We start from the raw sequence: 19,011 nt of genomic DNA, 5'->3' as shown, positions 1-19,011 counted from the left end.
TCATATTATGCTACGAAATACTATTAACTACTCTTAATATTCTGTATGATTAACTTGTTTTATTTGACTATTTTGAAGGAAATGGCACCGACTACTCGACACACCGTGAATATGAATGAAGAGGAATTCTGTAACGACCCGTCCTTATCCACCTGGATGAAGTCATCAACATTTGGTCCCATTGCGATGATCGACTCCAAGTAATGTCCTTAAATTGAGCAAATGCACAGCGGAAGACTTAATTCGTACCTGAGAATAAACATGCTTTAAAGTGTCAACCAAAAGGTTGGTGAGTTCATAGGTTTATCATAACAATCATTTTAATAGACCACAAGATTTCATAATCATAAATATAATACACTCGCAAGTGTATGTAAAGCATTCTAAGTGGTTGAGCACTTGGTAACCATACTTAACATTTAATCACGTCGCATATTCCCTTTATTATGAAATCTCACTACACCGTACCAAGTGTAGTCACCAAAATGAAGTACTGTGCAACTGTTGAATACTGATCGTCCAGTCCGGTTGGGGTTGTCAGGCCCGATAGATCTATCAACAGGATTCGCGTTTACAATACCACATGTAAATAGTAGTTACCAAGCTACAGGGAAGTATGCTAGTGGTACAACTCAACGTAGAATATATTTTTAAGTACTTGTGTCTATTTCGTAAACATTTATAAAAGCAGCGCATGTATTCTCAGCCCAAAAATATATATTGCAAAAGCAATTAAAAAGGGAGCAAATGAAACTCACCTAATGTATTTTGTAGTAAAAATACATATGACGTCATTGAACAAATATAGGGTTGGACTCGGATTCATGAACCTATATCAAGTATATATATTAACACATATAATGTTAATCAACTAAGTTTATATTGTATTAAGACTAATGTCCTTATATATTCTTATAATCTTTTATAGTATGCACATGATATAAAATTTAATTACTATAAATAATATTATATTAGTTAAAAAAATTTAGTATGTAATATTAGTTGACTTGTAACATATTTTTATATAGATACATTTGTTTGTTAAAAATAACTAAAATAATAATAGTAATATCAATAATAAAAATGATAATATTTTTTTTAATAATAATGATAATACTTTTAATGAAATGTTAAAAGGTTTCATGTTAATGATGATAATAATAATAATAAAAGTAATAATAATAATAATAATGTTAGTAATGATAATAAAAATAATAATACTTATAGTGATATTGAAAGTGATAATTTTAATAAAAATACTTTTGTTAATAATAATTTCAAAAATTATAATTTTAAAGATAATACTAATAATAATATTAATAATAATAATAATAACAACAATACTTATAGTGATATTGAAAGTGATAATTTTAATAAAAATACTTTTGTTAATGATAATTCCAAAAATTATAATTTTAAAGATAAAACTAATAATAATATTAATAATAATAATAATAATAATAATAATAATAATAATAATAACAATAATAATAATAATAATAATTCTAATGCTCATTTTAATGATAGTAATGATGATAGTATAGTATTTATATTAGTGTAGTAATAATAATAATTAATAATAATAAATGAAACACTACCTTAAAAAGCCTTTCCAGAAATAAAAATGCCCGAGACAAGGCTCGAACCCATGACCTCTTGATTAAACCAATATACCACTAAACCACTCCACTGCCCTTTCATTTCTGTTTTAATACTCGACCAACCCGTTTTAATTATCAGTTTCATATTCGAAAATAATAACAGCAAATAACAATTCTTTTAAGGCTCCATGTGACTCGGCCCAACAGACTCATATTGCTCTCAGCCCAACGGTTAACTTAGTTCTCGGCCCAGTTTTCTATATTAAGTCCATGTCTTGATTTAAACTATAAAGGCCGGCCTGGTTTCTTTAGACAGGTTAACGGCCCAAGTTTTAAAATAGAAACCCGATATGCAAATAAAAATACTGTCCATGATTATCACAACTAGGTTTTATATTGGAAGACAGGAATCAGATTAAATTGTTAACAGCTCATACCTCCAGCTCATCATTCCACCATTACCGGTTTATTATTTTCATTATCAATTTTTGCTAAACAGGAGCGGTGACAGTTAGTGTAGCGACCCCGACAAATCGTCAAGTGACGGCGTCGGCTACGTGGGTCCCATTACCTGATTATAAGTCTTTAAGATAACGTTTGACCAAAATATGTCGCCTTCATTTCAAAATAAAGATTGTTTCAAAGTTTACAGGAATTATTCAACCAAAAGTTAAGTTACAACGTTATAAGTACGATTGAAATCCAGGCGACACAGTTTAAAGTAAAGTCAAAAGACGTTCCACGAAAAGCATGTATACTCGACATCCAATGCAAGTATCAAATAATGAGCGGAAGCATGTATCACATATCGTGCAAGACCTGAGAAAAACATAGAAATCTGTCAACGAAAACGTTGGTGAGATCATAAATGTATTTGTAAAAGTATATTTTGAATCACAAGGTTTAGTATCAAGGCGTATACATCTCTAAAGATGTGTTTGTAAACCACAAGATTTAGTATAAAGTGAATGTCAAGCGTATACATCCCAAAGGATGTTGTCTGTATCACGAGCACCCAATTACCAAAACTTAACTGAATCTTCCCTCTGAATTTTGAATATAGTGTTAGAACATACACTATGCACGTTGAAATTATATTTCATCCACTAACGGTAGCGAACCGTCTGAATGAGGGTTCGTTAAACCCGTATGGCCACACAACATAATCACTCGCTTACACTTACACCCTGCAAGTGGAACTAATGATAATTGGATTGAGGACTTTTGTTCTAACTCGTCTGTATCTTTGTATTCGTATTTGTGTTCAAAGTATAAAAGTATGAAAAGTATATATACATGTGAAATGTATATAAATACGTAATGTATATGTTTCTCAGCCCACGATTTAAAAGAATAAAAATTGTTGAAAAGGTGGGACTATGATCTCACCTCGAGTGCAAGAGTTAATAAAGTACTTCAACAAGTAAACGCGTGCGAAGACAAAGCTAGTCTTGACCTAAACATATAGGTTGTATCAAATAACGGTAAACACGATCGGTCAAAGTTGTTCAATTAGTCCTATGGCTCGTTACGACTCGATTAAGTAGCATGTGAATCAAATTGTCAAGTTTCATGCAAGATACAAGTAAAGAATCATATTAGAAGGATCGCATAAGTATTTGATTAAGTTTGACAAAAAGTCAAACTTGGTCGGGTCAAGGTCAACAGAAAAGTCAACATGTTCGGGTCGGGTCTCGAACTATTTTTCTAAGGTTTTTAATCATATATAAGCATGTTAGAACAATTATCATGTGAAATGGAGGTCTAGGACATCCCAAACATTTTTCGTCAATTGGCTAAGCAAACAGCCAGTTTTAGGCTATTGGGACGGCGTCCCAGATATCTGGACGGCGTCCTGTTTTGAAGAGTGGGACGGCGTCCTTAGTTCCTAGACGGCGTCCAGGTTTTAAAAGTGGGACGGCGTCCTGAGTTTTGGGACGGCGTCCTGGTTGGTTTCCAGACCCTGTTTGCTGCATTTTCTAAGTACACGAACCAAATATCAAACAATCACATTTTACGATCCGCTAACAATTAGAACAAGTATTTTATATCATCGGAAAGCTCTTTCGACAAGGAACACATCTAATACTTGCACTTTAACAATCTAACAACATTTGATCATCCAAAATCAAAGATTTAGCAAGCAATTTTCATAATGAACTAGTTACACCAAAAACAACAAATCGAGCATACAAATTACATACACGACATCACAATGAGCCATAGGCACTAATGAACACACTTTTAAGTCAAGAACACGAATTTAAAGAAATCTAGAGTTTTAGAAATGTTACCCAAAATCAATGAAGTTAGTATCAAATCGTAGAGGATGATGAGAGGATCAAGAATATGTAGTCGGATTTGTTGTGAGCTTCCAAGATTGAATTTAGATGATGAATGAATGGAATGGGTGTTTGTGTGTGTGTTCTTGGTAGAGAGAAAGAGAGAGAGGGAGATGATGGAAATGGTGGAGAAATGGGTTGACTAGTTGACCTAGTCAACTAGTTTGCCCATTTGGCAACTCCGGTCCCTCGAGTTTCAAAGCGGGTGCGGGATTTAACCGATCGAATATTTTAAAAATGCTCGAGTAAACGGGTGATGTCAAAATTAAATAGCGGGAATATAATGAACGTTACTCACGGAAACCATTAATTTAAATACGAAAGATTATGTTTAAAAAAAAAAGACGGTGTTAAAATTAAATTTAACGGAAAAACGCGGGATGTTACATTATCCACAACTCAAAAGAAATTTCGTCCCGAAATTTAGTTGGAAGTAGTAGTCGTTGTTTCTTCCTCGAGATCTTGCGTTGCCAATTCTACGAGTGAGGGAGAAGTACGTTCTAGGGCATTTCAACGAATTTTGACGGTCGGGATCATACGATGTTTTAAGGTTTGGCTTCACGATTTATGGTTTCAACCGGTCCTCCTAGGAAGTGAGGGTTATCGTCGATAGTGAGTTTATCAAAGGAGATAACAGGTTCTCGTTTCGCAAAACACGTCTTTGAGTTGATACATCGAGTGTAGGATAAACGGAGACCCAAAATGAGTCGGAAAAGTCTAAACGGTTAGCGACGGGTCCAAAACACCCCAAGAATTTAAAGGATCAAAATATCGCGGATTTAGCTTCCTACGTTTCCCGAAACGGATTGCACCTTTCCAAGGTGCGACTCTTAACGTGACGCGGTTTCCCACGTGGAATTTGAAATGTTTACGTCTAACATCGGCGTAGCTCTTGGTGATTACGAGTCGCGTAGGGTTTTACCTGAATATGAATAAATTTTCTCGGTTGCTCATGAATAACCTCGGCCCCGGTGAATTGATCATCGTTTACTTGGTTTGACAAAGGAGAATGACGTTTCCGGTCACATGTGGTTTCAAAAGGTGTGACGTTAAAACTCGATTGAAAATCATTGTAGTATGAGGATTCGGTTAAGGAAAATACTTTCCTCAAGTAAATTTGAAGTTGGTAATACAAATTCGTATTATGGTTTTCAAGACTTAAATCGTATGTTTGTTCGGTCCGTCGGGTTTTGGATGATACGCGGTACTCATGTCTAAGCGGGTTCCCAAGGTTCCTTGTAAAACTAGAAGTGAAACGAGTATTTCGATACGGAATATTTGACAAGGATACACCGTGTTGGAATAGAATCTCTTAAGATACGTTTGAACAAGTTAGTTAGGGTTCGAAAAATGTTCGTTAGGACTATTCACCCTCATGGCGAATACTAATGTAATATGAGGAATTTCTCTATCCATGGAGAAATGTTACAAGGAGTTTCTTTAAACGAAAATGCGAGCGATAAAGATAGGAGTGAAATGAGGACTTAGAATAGGATGAGCTTACATCTCGAGGTTGCCATAACGTGCCTCTAGTTGTCAAAAGTTGAAGTCTGAAAGAGAAACGAGGTAGTACACGTAGTTGTATAGTTCGGGGTTGAATAATAGTTGACCGATTATCAGAAACACAAGGGCGTTAAGTCAAAGAAGAGTGAAGTATCGTTGGATGGTGTGCTATCTTAAATTCCAGTAATATCAGACGGTAACGGTGAAATATCAGAGGTGTGTAGTGTGGTACGTGATGACGAGAAAATTGATCGGATCCACAATTTAGTATTTGACTTCTTCGTGCAAAATAACGAATTTTAGTTACGTTAATTTTTGAGTCGAGAGAGTATGTCTTTCGGCGTTCATGTAGAAATATTTCCATGTTTGAGTTCCATCTGTTGCTATACGATTTTAACTAGAAATGTTGGTGTGAAGAATCACGCTCAAGGTTCGAACACGGAGAGGTTTAAAGTTTTTCCCTTAGTGAGTTAACGAGTTTAAAAGTCGGGTAACACGAGAAAAGTCAGAAATGAATCTTCGGTGATAACAGGCGAGTTCTAAGATTTTACGAATACAAGTCTGAGTTGAGAGAGTTTCATGATCACGTGTGGCTTGATTTCGAGATTGTTTGTAATGCCTTGACCATTAACATCATGGTCTAGGAAATTTGACTTCGTTTAGCAGAAATTCTCACTCGGAGAATTTGGCATAGAGTTGCTCTTTTCTCAAAGTTCGAGCGTAAGATGATGATGTTGTTCGTTTGCCTTCTTTACTTGAATAAGTTAAGATGTCATCTATAAATGTGATAACAGATTTGTCTAGATAATTTGCATACGTGGTTTAGGAGGTTCATGAATACGGACGAGCCTTGGATAAATCGAATGGTACTAAGAGGGATTTACAACTAACGTTGCGAGTTCGGAAAAGACTCAGGAGACATCGTCTCCCTTAACCCCCAATTGATGATAACTGGAACGGAGGTCGTTTTGGTATACACACGGGATTCATGCAAGAAGTCATGAGGTCATGGATGCGAGGGAGAGGGTATCGGTTTCCAACCGAAAATTACTCAGTTCACGATAATCTATACAAGGTGATGGGGAAACATTTTTTTTTTTTTTTTTTTTTTTTTTTTTTTTTTCGAGCTCCCTAGTTCTATAGGTGTCAAGTCAAAAGTCTTAACGTATATCCTCCAATAAAATTTATAGGCACACAATATTTTCCGTTGGTCACTTAAATCGTCTAAGTAGTATCTAGGGAAAAAGTGGAATGTAAAGAGCACGAGTCAAAGACTTGTTTATAAAATGTCTAACGGTAACCGAATCGAATAAACATGAAACGTGAGAATTTCGAGAACAAACATACCCGTGACTAGTCCATCGTCGTCTCGGGCATCCTAGGCGTTGATGTTGAAAGTTTAACGGCGTGCGTTGGGGTTGATTTTCTTATTTGGGCACGCACTCCTAAAATGACCCGGTTGGCCACATTCAAAACAAACACCCGTCTTGGGTGCATTGTGCTCCTTTTGGGCGACGGGAGCGGTATTCCTACAATCGTGGGCTACATGGCCACTTCTTTGACACTTCAAGCAAAATGGTTTGCCACATTCGCCTAAATGATGTTTGTAGCACTCGTTACAATACGGTAGGTGTCCGGTATAACCTTTCTTGCCGTCGGAGGTGTAAGGCTTCTTAGCAAAGTTGTTGTTGCTTGATTGAGAGGGTTCCCACTTCCTTTTGTTGTCGCCCGATTTATCCTCGGCCTTAGGTGCCGGAACTACGATTTCGTCAACCGTTTCAATTAGTTGGCGAGCCATGTTCATAGCGGCTTGATGAGTAGTGGGTTTGGATGACATCACCCCTTGTTTGATGCTTTTTGGAAGACCGAGCATGTAGAGCTCAATCCTTTGAGATTCGGGGTTAACAAGATTAGGACACATCAAGGATAGTTCGGCGAAGCGTTGATTATAAGCCTTAAGATCGTTTCCGACCGCTTTCAAAGCTCTTAGTTCTTCCTCGAGCTTTCGGGTTTCTTCGCGCGGAAAATATTCAACAATCATCTTTTCCTTTAGATCGGCCCAAGAGAGGGCATGAGCTTCATCGGTACCCACCGATTGAACATAGGTGTTCCACCATGTTAGAGCAATTCCGGAGAAAGTGTGAGTGGAGTATTTGACCTTGTCTTGGTCCCGACAACCGCTTATGCTAAAGACGGCTTCCGTTTGCTCAAACCATCGGGTGAGCACGACCGGTCCCCCGGTTCCATCAAAAGTGTGAGGTTTGCACCCCATGAAAGCTTTATAGGAGCATCCCTCGTTTGAGTTTCCGGCTCCATTGTTGTTGTCGTTGTTGTTGTTGTTGTGGTTGTTATTATTATTGTTGTTGGATGAGTGACCGGCCATGGCCGCATCTACGGCGGTAGCTATCATCCGTTCGAGAGCTTGTTCGGGAGTTTCATTGCGGCGTACACGACGAGGAGCCATTGTTCCTTCAAGACACAAGAATATCGTTGGTTAGTATTTTCAACAATACTAACCGGAGTATGGATTAAGGATAGAGAGAAAATTTTCCTTGACTCGCCCTAAATTCTTTATGTCATAATGTCGGAACGTCCATGTGAATCACCGTAATATAATCCCGGAAATTATATTACCCTGATTCTCATGTGCATTTAACATTACTTCATAAAGTCAAGGTGGCGCATCAACAAAATTTATCAACGTAAGATCAAGATCGAATACGAGTTAGATATGATAGAAGAGTTCGAGTATAAATGCACAAATAGTCAAGTAATTCCTACTTCAGTCTATATGCCGGTTGTAGTCTAGATTCACCTATGTACCCTATAACTCGGGGTGGACACAAATGAACTCTAAATCCCTACAACCAAGGCTCTGATACCAACTGTAGCGACCCCGACAAATCGTCAAGTGACGGCGTCGGCTACGTGGGTCCCATTACCTGATTATAAGTCTTTAAGATAACGTTTGACCAAAATATGTCGCCTTCATTTCAAAATAAAGATTGTTTCAAAGTTTACAGGAATTATTCAACCAAAAGTTAAGTTACAACGTTATAAGTACGATTGAAATCCAGGCGACACAGTTTAAAGTAAAGTCAAAAGACGTTCCACGAAAAGCATGTATACTCGACATCCAATGCAAGTATCAAATAATGAGCGGAAGCATGTATCACATATCGTGCAAGACCTGAGAAAAACATAGAAATCTGTCAACGAAAACGTTGGTGAGATCATAAATGTATTTGTAAAAGTATATTTTGAATCACAAGGTTTAGTATCAAGGCGTATACATCTCTAAAGATGTGTTTGTAAACCACAAGATTTAGTATAAAGTGAATGTCAAGCGTATACATCCCAAAGGATGTTGTCTGTATCACGAGCACCCAATTACCAAAACTTAACTGAATCTTCCCTCTGAATTTTGAATATAGTGTTAGAACATACACTATGCACGTTGAAATTATATTTCATCCACTAACGGTAGCGAACCGTCTGAATGAGGGTTCGTTAAACCCGTATGGCCACACAACATAATCACTCGCTTACACTTACACCCTGCAAGTGGAACTAATGATAATTGGATTGAGGACTTTTGTTCTAACTCGTCTGTATCTTTGTATTCGTATTTGTGTTCAAAGTATAAAAGTATGAAAAGTATATATACATGTGAAATGTATATAAATACGTAATGTATATGTTTCTCAGCCCACGATTTAAAAGAATAAAAATTGTTGAAAAGGTGGGACTATGATCTCACCTCGAGTGCAAGAGTTAATAAAGTACTTCAACAAGTAAATGCGTGCGAAGACAAAGCTAGTCTTGACCTAAACATATAGGTTGTATCAAATAACGGTAAACACGATCGGTCAAAGTTGTTCAATTAGTCCTATGGCTCGTTACGACTCGATTAAGTAGCATGTGAATCAAATTGTCAAGTTTCATGCAAGATACAAGTAAAGAATCATATTAGAAGGATCGCATAAGTATTTGATTAAGTTTGACAAAAAGTCAAACTTGGTCGGGTCAAGGTCAACAGAAAAGTCAACATGTTCGGGTCGGGTCTCGAACTATTTTTCTAAGGTTTTTAATCATATATAAGCATGTTAGAACAATTATCATGTGAAATGGAGGTCTAGGACATCCCAAACATTTTTCGTCAATTGGCTAAGCAAACAGCCAGTTTTAGGCTATTGGGACGGCGTCCCAGATATCTGGACGGCGTCCTGTTTTGAAGAGTGGGACGGCGTCCTTAGTTCCTAGACGGCGTCCAGGTTTTAAAAGTGGGACGGCGTCCTGAGTTTTGGGACGGCGTCCTGGTTGGTTTCCAGACCCTGTTTGCTGCATTTTCTAAGTACACGAACCAAATATCAAACAATCACATTTTACGATCCGCTAACAATTAGAACAAGTATTTTATATCATCGGAAAGCTCTTTCGACAAGGAACACATCTAATACTTGCACTTTAACAATCTAACAACATTTGATCATCCAAAATCAAAGATTTAGCAAGCAATTTTCATAATGAACTAGTTACACCAAAAACAACAAATCGAGCATACAAATTACATACACGACATCACAATGAGCCATAGGCACTAATGAACACACTTTTAAGTCAAGAACACGAATTTAAAGAAATCTAGAGTTTTAGAAATGTTACCCAAAATCAATGAAGTTAGTATCAAATCGTAGAGGATGATGAGAGGATCAAGAATATGTAGTCGGATTTGTTGTGAGCTTCCAAGATTGAATTTAGATGATGAATGAATGGAATGGGTGTTTGTGTGTGTGTTCTTGGTAGAGAGAAAGAGAGAGAGGGAGATGATGGAAATGGTGGAGAAATGGGTTGACTAGTTGACCTAGTCAACTAGTTTGCCCATTTGGCAACTCCGGTCCCTCGAGTTTCAAAGCGGGTGCGGGATTTAACCAATCGAATATTTTAAAAATGCTCGAGTAAACGGGTGATGTCAAAATTAAATAGCGGGAATATAATGAACGTTACTCACGGAAACCATTAATTTAAATACGAAAGATTATGTTTAAAAAAAAAAGACGGTGTTAAAATTAAATTTAACGGAAAAACGCGGGATGTTACAGTTAGCAACTTAATAAATGGGTGTCGAATGGTGTTCGGTTATTGTTTGTTTTGAAAAGAGATAGTAAAACACGGCTGCAACAGCAGCTACAGAGGTGGCGATGGGAGTGGCGATGAAGGTTTGTTTTAAGTGATACAGGAGGTAAAAAGAACGTGGTTGTTGGTTTGATTGAACTCGTGGGTTTGTAATGGTGGTAATCATGGTGGTTGTTCTAGCTCGATGATAGTGGGTCGTTCATGATGGTGGGGATTCACAATAGGTTTTGATTTCGTACAACTCCTTCATAAATTGAGTTTTAGTTTAGAAGTGGCTGTGATGAGTTTTCCTTCGATCAACACAACAGTGAGAAGAGAAAAAGGGTTATCGACAGGCTGGTGGTGGTTATACAATCACAAAGAAGATGGAAGGTGGTTATAGTGATTCTTTTGTTGACTGAAATAGAAATTAGATTTGGGAGAGAGAGTTAGTGAGAGAGAGGAGAGAGATAGATTAGGAAGTGGTGGTGTTTATGTTGAAGTGAAAACAGAAACTAGAGTGGTTTGGTCTTCCTTTCGACTAAAACCGGAATACAGCAGTAATATGCAGTAGGTTTGGTGGTTTAGGTGATGCTTATGGTGGTGGTGGATAACGATTTCAACAAAAGAGAGAACGAGAGAGAGAGAGAAAAAGGATGATGGTAGATGGGTTTGATAAAAGAAGAGAAACAGAAATAACAATTGGTTCGATGGGCTGTGGTGATGATGACCGTGGTTTGATGGCTATAAGTGCTACTAGTTCATGTATTAAACAAGAAACAAAATAAATGGCGATAGTGAGAATGGTAACCGGTGGTTAGGGTGATCGATGGGATGATGTCCGGTTGATGGAGGATGGTTATGGTGGTAGCCGGTGGTTGAAGAAGACATGGTAGTTGATGGTGTTTAATGGTAATCCGGGTTCCTCAGTAAGAGTTTATATATAAAGAAGGAGATATATGTATGTATATATTCTCTATAGGTTTATAGATATAGATATATAAAGAGCAGAGATATAATGCAGAAAGAAGACAATACACTAATAATTATTAAACCAATTAAGCACAGTATTCACAAATCATGCACAGTATTTCCAAAGTATAATATAAGTTATCATATAAATGTGTAAACTCATTTAGCATAGTTCAGCAGCCTCTACCGACATTTAGATATTTTAACTTTACGGAGTGCTATATCGTGTCCATTGCTAAACAGTTGACGTATAAAAGTGTCCCTAAAAATCCCAAATTTTTAGATTAAATATATTTAATTATTTCACTCATTATATGTTTGAAACCTGCTCAAAAAGGCTCGGTAATTATTTATTTTATGTTCCAATTTATATGTACGGAGTACTAAAACTTAGCTCGAGGTATTTAAATATATTTTTAGCAAACTTAGAAGACCAACGTTTAAGTTCAACTTCTCATAAATTCGAGTGTAAACTTGTTTAATATCGATCATAAAAGTTGTCCTGTCATTTGAGCTCAATCCCAAATAGAATGTACAAATTAATTAAAATTCAAAACAAGATAGTAAATATATTTTCAACTAGTCTGAAGTTTACGTAGTCTATTAATGAGCTTTCGTTTATGTTCAAATCACATAAGTTTGAATTACTTATTTAAATACTAACGAATTGACAAACGAGTGTTACTATTATTTAATTAATATACTTAATATACTTTATATATAGATTCTCAATAACTTTTATTATAGTTTATATTATTTTAAATTACAATTCAAATTATTATTATATAAATATAAATATATATGCATCTATTTCCAAATAGTTGTTCGTGAATCGTCGGGAACAGTCGAAGGTCAATTGAATAATGAAACAGTTCAACATTTTTGAGATCCAACCTAACAGACTTTGCTTATCCTGTCAAAATATAATATCGTATCGAGAGTTTGTTTTAAAATTAGTCAAAATTTTCCGGGTCGTGACAGTACCTACCCGTTAAAGAAATTTCGAGAGGTCGTCATGGCTAACAATAAAAATGTTTTCATGAAGAATCTGAGTTGATAATTAGAGTTTTATCATTATTGATTAATATAGATAAAACGATTCAATTATGTGAAGCGTATGAATGAAGCTGTCACAAAAGATTGAGATAGAGATTTAACTTTTTGACGTAGTCACGGTGGATTTCCGAAATTCAAGAAAAAAAATCTTCTAAAGAAAATGTAATAGCATGATTTATTAGCAACTATTGGAATTACGGGCAAACATAAGTATCAAGGAAATATTTTCATGATATGCTTAGCGATTAAGTAGAATGAAAGAGTCGTATAACATGGCACATGATGACATTAGGGTCTGTGAACCATCACGTTCCATTAGAAACTCAGCATGACTTACTGTAATATAATCATGTTGGCCAAGTGTCATTATATTATACCAACACATGCTTCAATTCCCAACACTTCTCCACAATTCATTCATAATTTTAACTCAAATTTTTGCAGAAAGATAGAAACTAAAACAGTTTCTTTTATGATGTAGCATAGATAGCACAAGGAGATAGAAAATTTCGGTCAAAGATATTTATGAAGGTATCTTCAGAAATATCGAAGATATTTATAACGGAAGATACGATGATATCTTAGAATTTCTAAAGTACCTGAAATTTAAGGGTGATGCAGAAAATTTTTCTGCAAGGAATTGAAATAAGTAGGAAGCAAAATCTTCGTTGAAGATTTCATCAGACACTGAAACATATGGATTCTTTGAATATAAGGTTTCGTTCTTGTATTTGTCCTTGGTCTCCTTCATGGTTAGCTCAATCCGTTTTTCAATACCAAATTTTCTATCGAGCGTTCCTAACACTTCTTTTTTTATCATCAACTTTTGGCCATTTAGGCCATCTACAATTTTACTATTTCCTCTGCATTTAATGCAGTCATATCTGAATCGTCGGTTATCAATCCGAGGTGGTTTCAAGAGAATTGTGTTTTTAGATGATTAAACGCTGATGGTAATAAGGTGGAGTATGAAAGGTTCCCCAATAACAATAAAGAGTACACATATATATCAAGGTTATAATAAGGTTGTTTCGTATAAAAGTCAGAGTTGACTTACTGGAGCTGTGACAAATTTTGCTACTTTGAAAGGGTTTACCAAATTATTTTGGGTAATAATAACACTAATGGAATTAGCACAACTACTTGTTAAATGTTTACTCAGTTGCCGAGAGTTTTTCAAATGCATAACTATATGCATCAATCTTTTCTTCTGTAGATGAAGTGCGGCTGGTTCATCCTCTCGATCGAGGTGTTTTCAAGAATCATGAAAGGTTTGAACGCAGATTGTAATCGTCAAGATACAAATGAGTTTTAAGATGAAATCAAGTGGCAAACTTTAAGAATTATTTAATTTTATATATTATAATCAATATTTTAATTCATTTTAATTGTCCAAAGTTAGTAGTCCAATAGTTCAATAGTTCAATAGTCCAATAGTTCATATATAGTTTAATATATAACATTCGAATTAATTAATATGTATCGTGACCCGTGTACCGGTCTCAGTATTGATCACAACTCAAACTATATATATATATTTTGGAATCAACCTCAACCCTGTATAGCTAACTCCGTCATTTGCATATAGAGTGTCTATGGTTGTTCCAAGATAAATATATAGATGGGTCAATATGATATGTCGAAACCTTGTATACGTGTCCCGTTATTTAAAGTGCATAAAATAAATACAGAAATTAAATGACGATAAATAAAATTGCGAGAATGTAAATTGCGATATTTAAATTGCGGTAAATAAAATGTAACCAGTTAGCTAGGAACAGTTAGCTAAGAACAGTTAGCGTGGATTCTTAACAATATTTCAATTAGTTAATTCGTTTGTTTCTAACAAATTTTATTGTGTCCGATGTTTTCTTCATTATGCCACTTGTTGGATTTTGATAGGTCAAAATCCAAATATGAAATTGAATGAAAATGGATTCTGTGGTGAACGGATACGTATATCTATGGATACAAGTAGGATAGTGACTGAATGTTGAATCAGAGTCGAAGAATGTACCGTGTAACTGATTAATGTGAAATCTAAATATTCCTCGGGTATTACCTACCCGTTAAAATATTTTCACCATTAACAGTTTGTACAAAAGAATTTTAATTACAATCTTTATGAAAATATACTTGCATATATATTTTCTTCAGATGTAATCATGGATTTAATGAGTCAATAAGATATTAAACTCATTTAATTTATCGTTAATACTAGATTACATAATCTCTAAAACTTTAGAAATTACATAATCGCCATGTCGAGCGAAGATAATCGATGTAGAATGATATGTAGAATGAAGATAAAGTAGATAGAACGATGCGTAGAACGATGATTATGCTCGAAGTACAGAATGAGATATTGAGGCATGTGATGTTGAAACTTGGGTTGTTGGTATCGGTGGTATTGTTATTGATGGTGGTGCTGGTGGTGCTCGTAAGTTTTGCACCATATTTTCCAAAACTACAACTCGAGCGCGAAGTTCGTTGACTTCTTCTATTATTCTGGGATGATTGTCGGTCAAAACGGGCGGATGAATAAGGTTTAGAATTTTAGATAGAAGATAATCGTGACGAGTTACCTTGGAGATGAGGCTAAAAATGGTGTTTCGGATAGGTTCACCGGTAAGTGCTTCAGGTTCTTCGCCGAGAGTGCAGGTTGGTGGTGAAATGTCCCGTTCTTATTGATTAAAAACGTTCCATATTAATTGATTTCGTTGCGAGGTTTTGACCTCTATATGAGACGTTTTTCAAAGACTACATTCATTTTAAAACAAACCATAACCTTTATTTCATCAATAAAGGTTTAAAAAGCTTTACTTAGATTATCAAATAATGATAATCTAAAATATCCTGTTTACACACGACCATTACATAATGGTTTACAATACAAATATGTTACAACAAAATAAGTTTCTTGAATGCAGTTTTTACACAATATCATACAAGCATGGACTCCAAATCTCGTCCTTATTTAAGTATGCGACAGCGGAAGCTCTTAATAATCACCTGAGAATAAACATGCTTAAAACGTCAACAAAAATGTTGGTGAGTTATAGGTTTAACCTATATATATCAAATCATAATAATAGACCACAAGATTTCATATTTCAATACACATCCCATACATAGAGATAAAAATCATTCATATGGTGAACACCTGATAACCGACATTAACAAGATGCATATATAAGAATATCCCCATCATTCCGAGACACCCTTCGGATATGATATAAATTTTGAAGTACTAAAGCATCCGGTACTTTGGATGGGGTTTGTTAGGCCCAATAGATCTATCTTTAGGATTCGCGTCAATTAGGGTGTCTGTTCCCTAATTCTTAGATTACCAGACTTAATAAAAAGGGGCATATTCGATTTCGATAATTCAACCATAGAATGTAGTTTCACGTACTTGTGTCTATTTTGTAAATCATTTATAAAACCTGCATGTATTCTCATCCCAAAAATATTAGATTTTAAAAGTGGGACTATAACTCACTTTCACAGATTTTTACTTCGTCGGGAAGTAAGACTTGGCCACTGGTTGATTCACGAACCTATAACAATATATACATATATATCAAAGTATGTTCAAAATATATTTACAACACTTTTAATATATTTTGATGTTTTAAGTTTATTAAGTCAGATGTCCTCGTTAGTAACCTACAACTAGTTGTCCACAGTTAGATGTACAGAAATAAATCGATAAATATTATCTTGAATCAATCCACGACCCAGTGTATACGTATCTCAGTATTGATCACAACTCAAACTATATATATTTTGGAATCAACCTCAACCCTGTATAGCTAACTTCAACATTCACATATAGAGTGTCTATGGTTGTTCCGAAATATATATAGATGTGTCGACATGATAGGTCGAAACATTGTATACGTGTCTATGGTATCTCAAGATTACATAATATACAATACAAGTTTATTAAGTTATGGTTGGAATAGATTTGTTACCAATTTTCACGTAGCTAAAATGAGAAAAATTATCTAATCTTGTTTTACCCATAACTTCTTCATTTTAAATCCGTTTTGAGTGAATCAAATTGCTATGGTTTCATATTGAACTCTATTTTATGAATCTAAACATAAACAGTATAGGTTTATAGTCGGAAAAATAAGTTACAAGTCATTTTTGTAAAGGTAGTCATTTCAGTCGAAAGAACGACGTCTAGATGACCATTTTAGAAAACATACTTCCACTTTGAGTTTAACCATAATTTTTGGATATAGTTTCATGTTCATAATAAAAATCATTTTCTCAGAATAACAACTTTTAAATCAAAGTTTATCATAGTTTTTAATTAACTAACCCAAAATAGCCCGCGGTGTTACTACGACGGCGTAAATCCGGTTTTACGGTGTTTTTCGTGTTTCCAGGTTTTAAATCATTAAGTTAGCATATCATATAGATATAGAACATGTGTTTAGTTGATTTTAAAAGTCAAATTAGAAGGATTAAATTTTTTTTGCGAACAAGTTTAGAATTAACTAAACTATGTTCTAGTGATTACAAGTTTAAACCTTCGATTAAGATAGCTTTATATGTATGAATCGAATGATGTTATGAACATCATTACTACCTTAAGTTCCTTGGATAAACCTACTGAAAAAGAAAAAAATGGATCTAGCTTCAACGGATCCTTGATGGCTCGAAGTTCTTGAAGCAGAATCATGACACGAAAACAAGTTCAAGTAAGATCATCACTTGAAATAAGATTGTTATAGTTATAGAAATTGAACCAAAGTTTGAATATGATTATTACCTTGTATTAGAATGATAACCTACTGTAAGAAACAAAGATTTCTTGAGGTTGGATGATCACCTTACAAGATTGGAAGTGAGCTAGCAAACTTGAAAGTATTCTTGATTTTATGTAACTAGAACTTGTAGAATTTATGAAGAACACTTAGAACTTGAAGATAGAACTTGAGAGAGATCAATTAGATGAAGAAAATTGAAGAATGAAAGTGTTTGTAGATGTTTTTGGTCGTTGGTGTTTGGATTAGATATAAAGGATATGTAATTTTGTTTTCATGTAAATAAGTCATGAATGATTACTCATATTTTTGTAATTTTAGGAGATATTTCATGCTAGTTGCCAAATGATGGTTCCCACATGTGTTAGGTGACTCACATGGGACGCTAAGAGCTGATCAATGGAGTGTATATACCAATAGTACATACATCTAAAATCTGTGTATTGTACGAGTACGAATACGGGTGCATACGAGTAGAATTGTTTATGAAACTGAACAAGGATGTAATTGTAAGCATTTTTGTTAAGTAGAAGTATTTTGATAAGTGTATTGAAGTCTTTCAAAAGTGTATAAATACATATTAAAACACTACATGTATATACATTTTAACTGAGTCGTTAAGTCATCGTTAGTCGTTACATGTAAGTGTTGTTTTGAAACCTTTAGGTTAACGATCTTGTTAAATGTTGTTAACCCAATGTTTATAATATCAAATGAGATTTTAAATTATTATATTATCATGATATTATCATGTATGAATATCTCTTAATATGATATATATACATTAAATGTCTTTACAACGATAATCGTTACATATATGTCTCGTTTAAAAATCATTAAGTTAGTAGTCTTGTTTTTACATATGTAGTTCATTGTTAATATACTTAATGATATGTTTACTTATCATAGTATCATGTTAACTATATATATATATCCATATATATGTCATCATATAGTTTTTACAAGTTTTAACGTTCGTGAATCACCGGTCAACTTGGGTGGTCAATTGTCTATATGAAACATATTTCAATTAATCAAGTCTTAACAAGTTTGATTGCTTAACATGTTGGAAATATTTAATCATGTAAATATCAATCTCAATTAATATATATAAACATGGAAAAGTTCGGGTCACTACAGGTGGGTGGAAAAGATCGCCTTCTTCTTGTCTCCATTGGTTAAGTCGACTACGAACCCATCAGATAAATTGAGGATGGCTGATTGATTGATTCATTCTGGTGACGCTGCTTCTGGGGCTGGAGTGGGACTCCATATCGGATTCCGAGGGATTTGAACTAGTGGTGAGTTTCATTTGATACGGTTAGATAAAGGGATTTCGATATGAAATGATCTTCGGATATCGGATAATATTCTAATTACATAGAATACCTATATTTAGCATAGAAGATCCCGTAGATTACGGAGGGAATTAAGGAAACGTGTCAGGAAAGGTTTACAGTAACTGATACACTAGGATATGAATTTATCTATACACTATCTATCAAATAAGTGCAGGAAGTCGTGTCTAGACTTAGGAATGCTAAGAAGGAAATTTTCCACTAGGAATGATAAACATACTTATAATATGCAGCTAAGGTCGAAGTCCAGACTCGCTAATGCATCCTAACAACTATCAGTTAG

The sequence above is a fragment of the Rutidosis leptorrhynchoides genome, chromosome 10 (assembly GCF_046630445.1).
Source record: "Rutidosis leptorrhynchoides isolate AG116_Rl617_1_P2 chromosome 10, CSIRO_AGI_Rlap_v1, whole genome shotgun sequence".
Taxonomy (NCBI): Eukaryota; Viridiplantae; Streptophyta; class Magnoliopsida; order Asterales; family Asteraceae; genus Rutidosis; species Rutidosis leptorrhynchoides.
The sequence above is the reverse complement of the archived record's forward strand: the minus strand, read 5'-3'. Positions refer to the sequence as shown.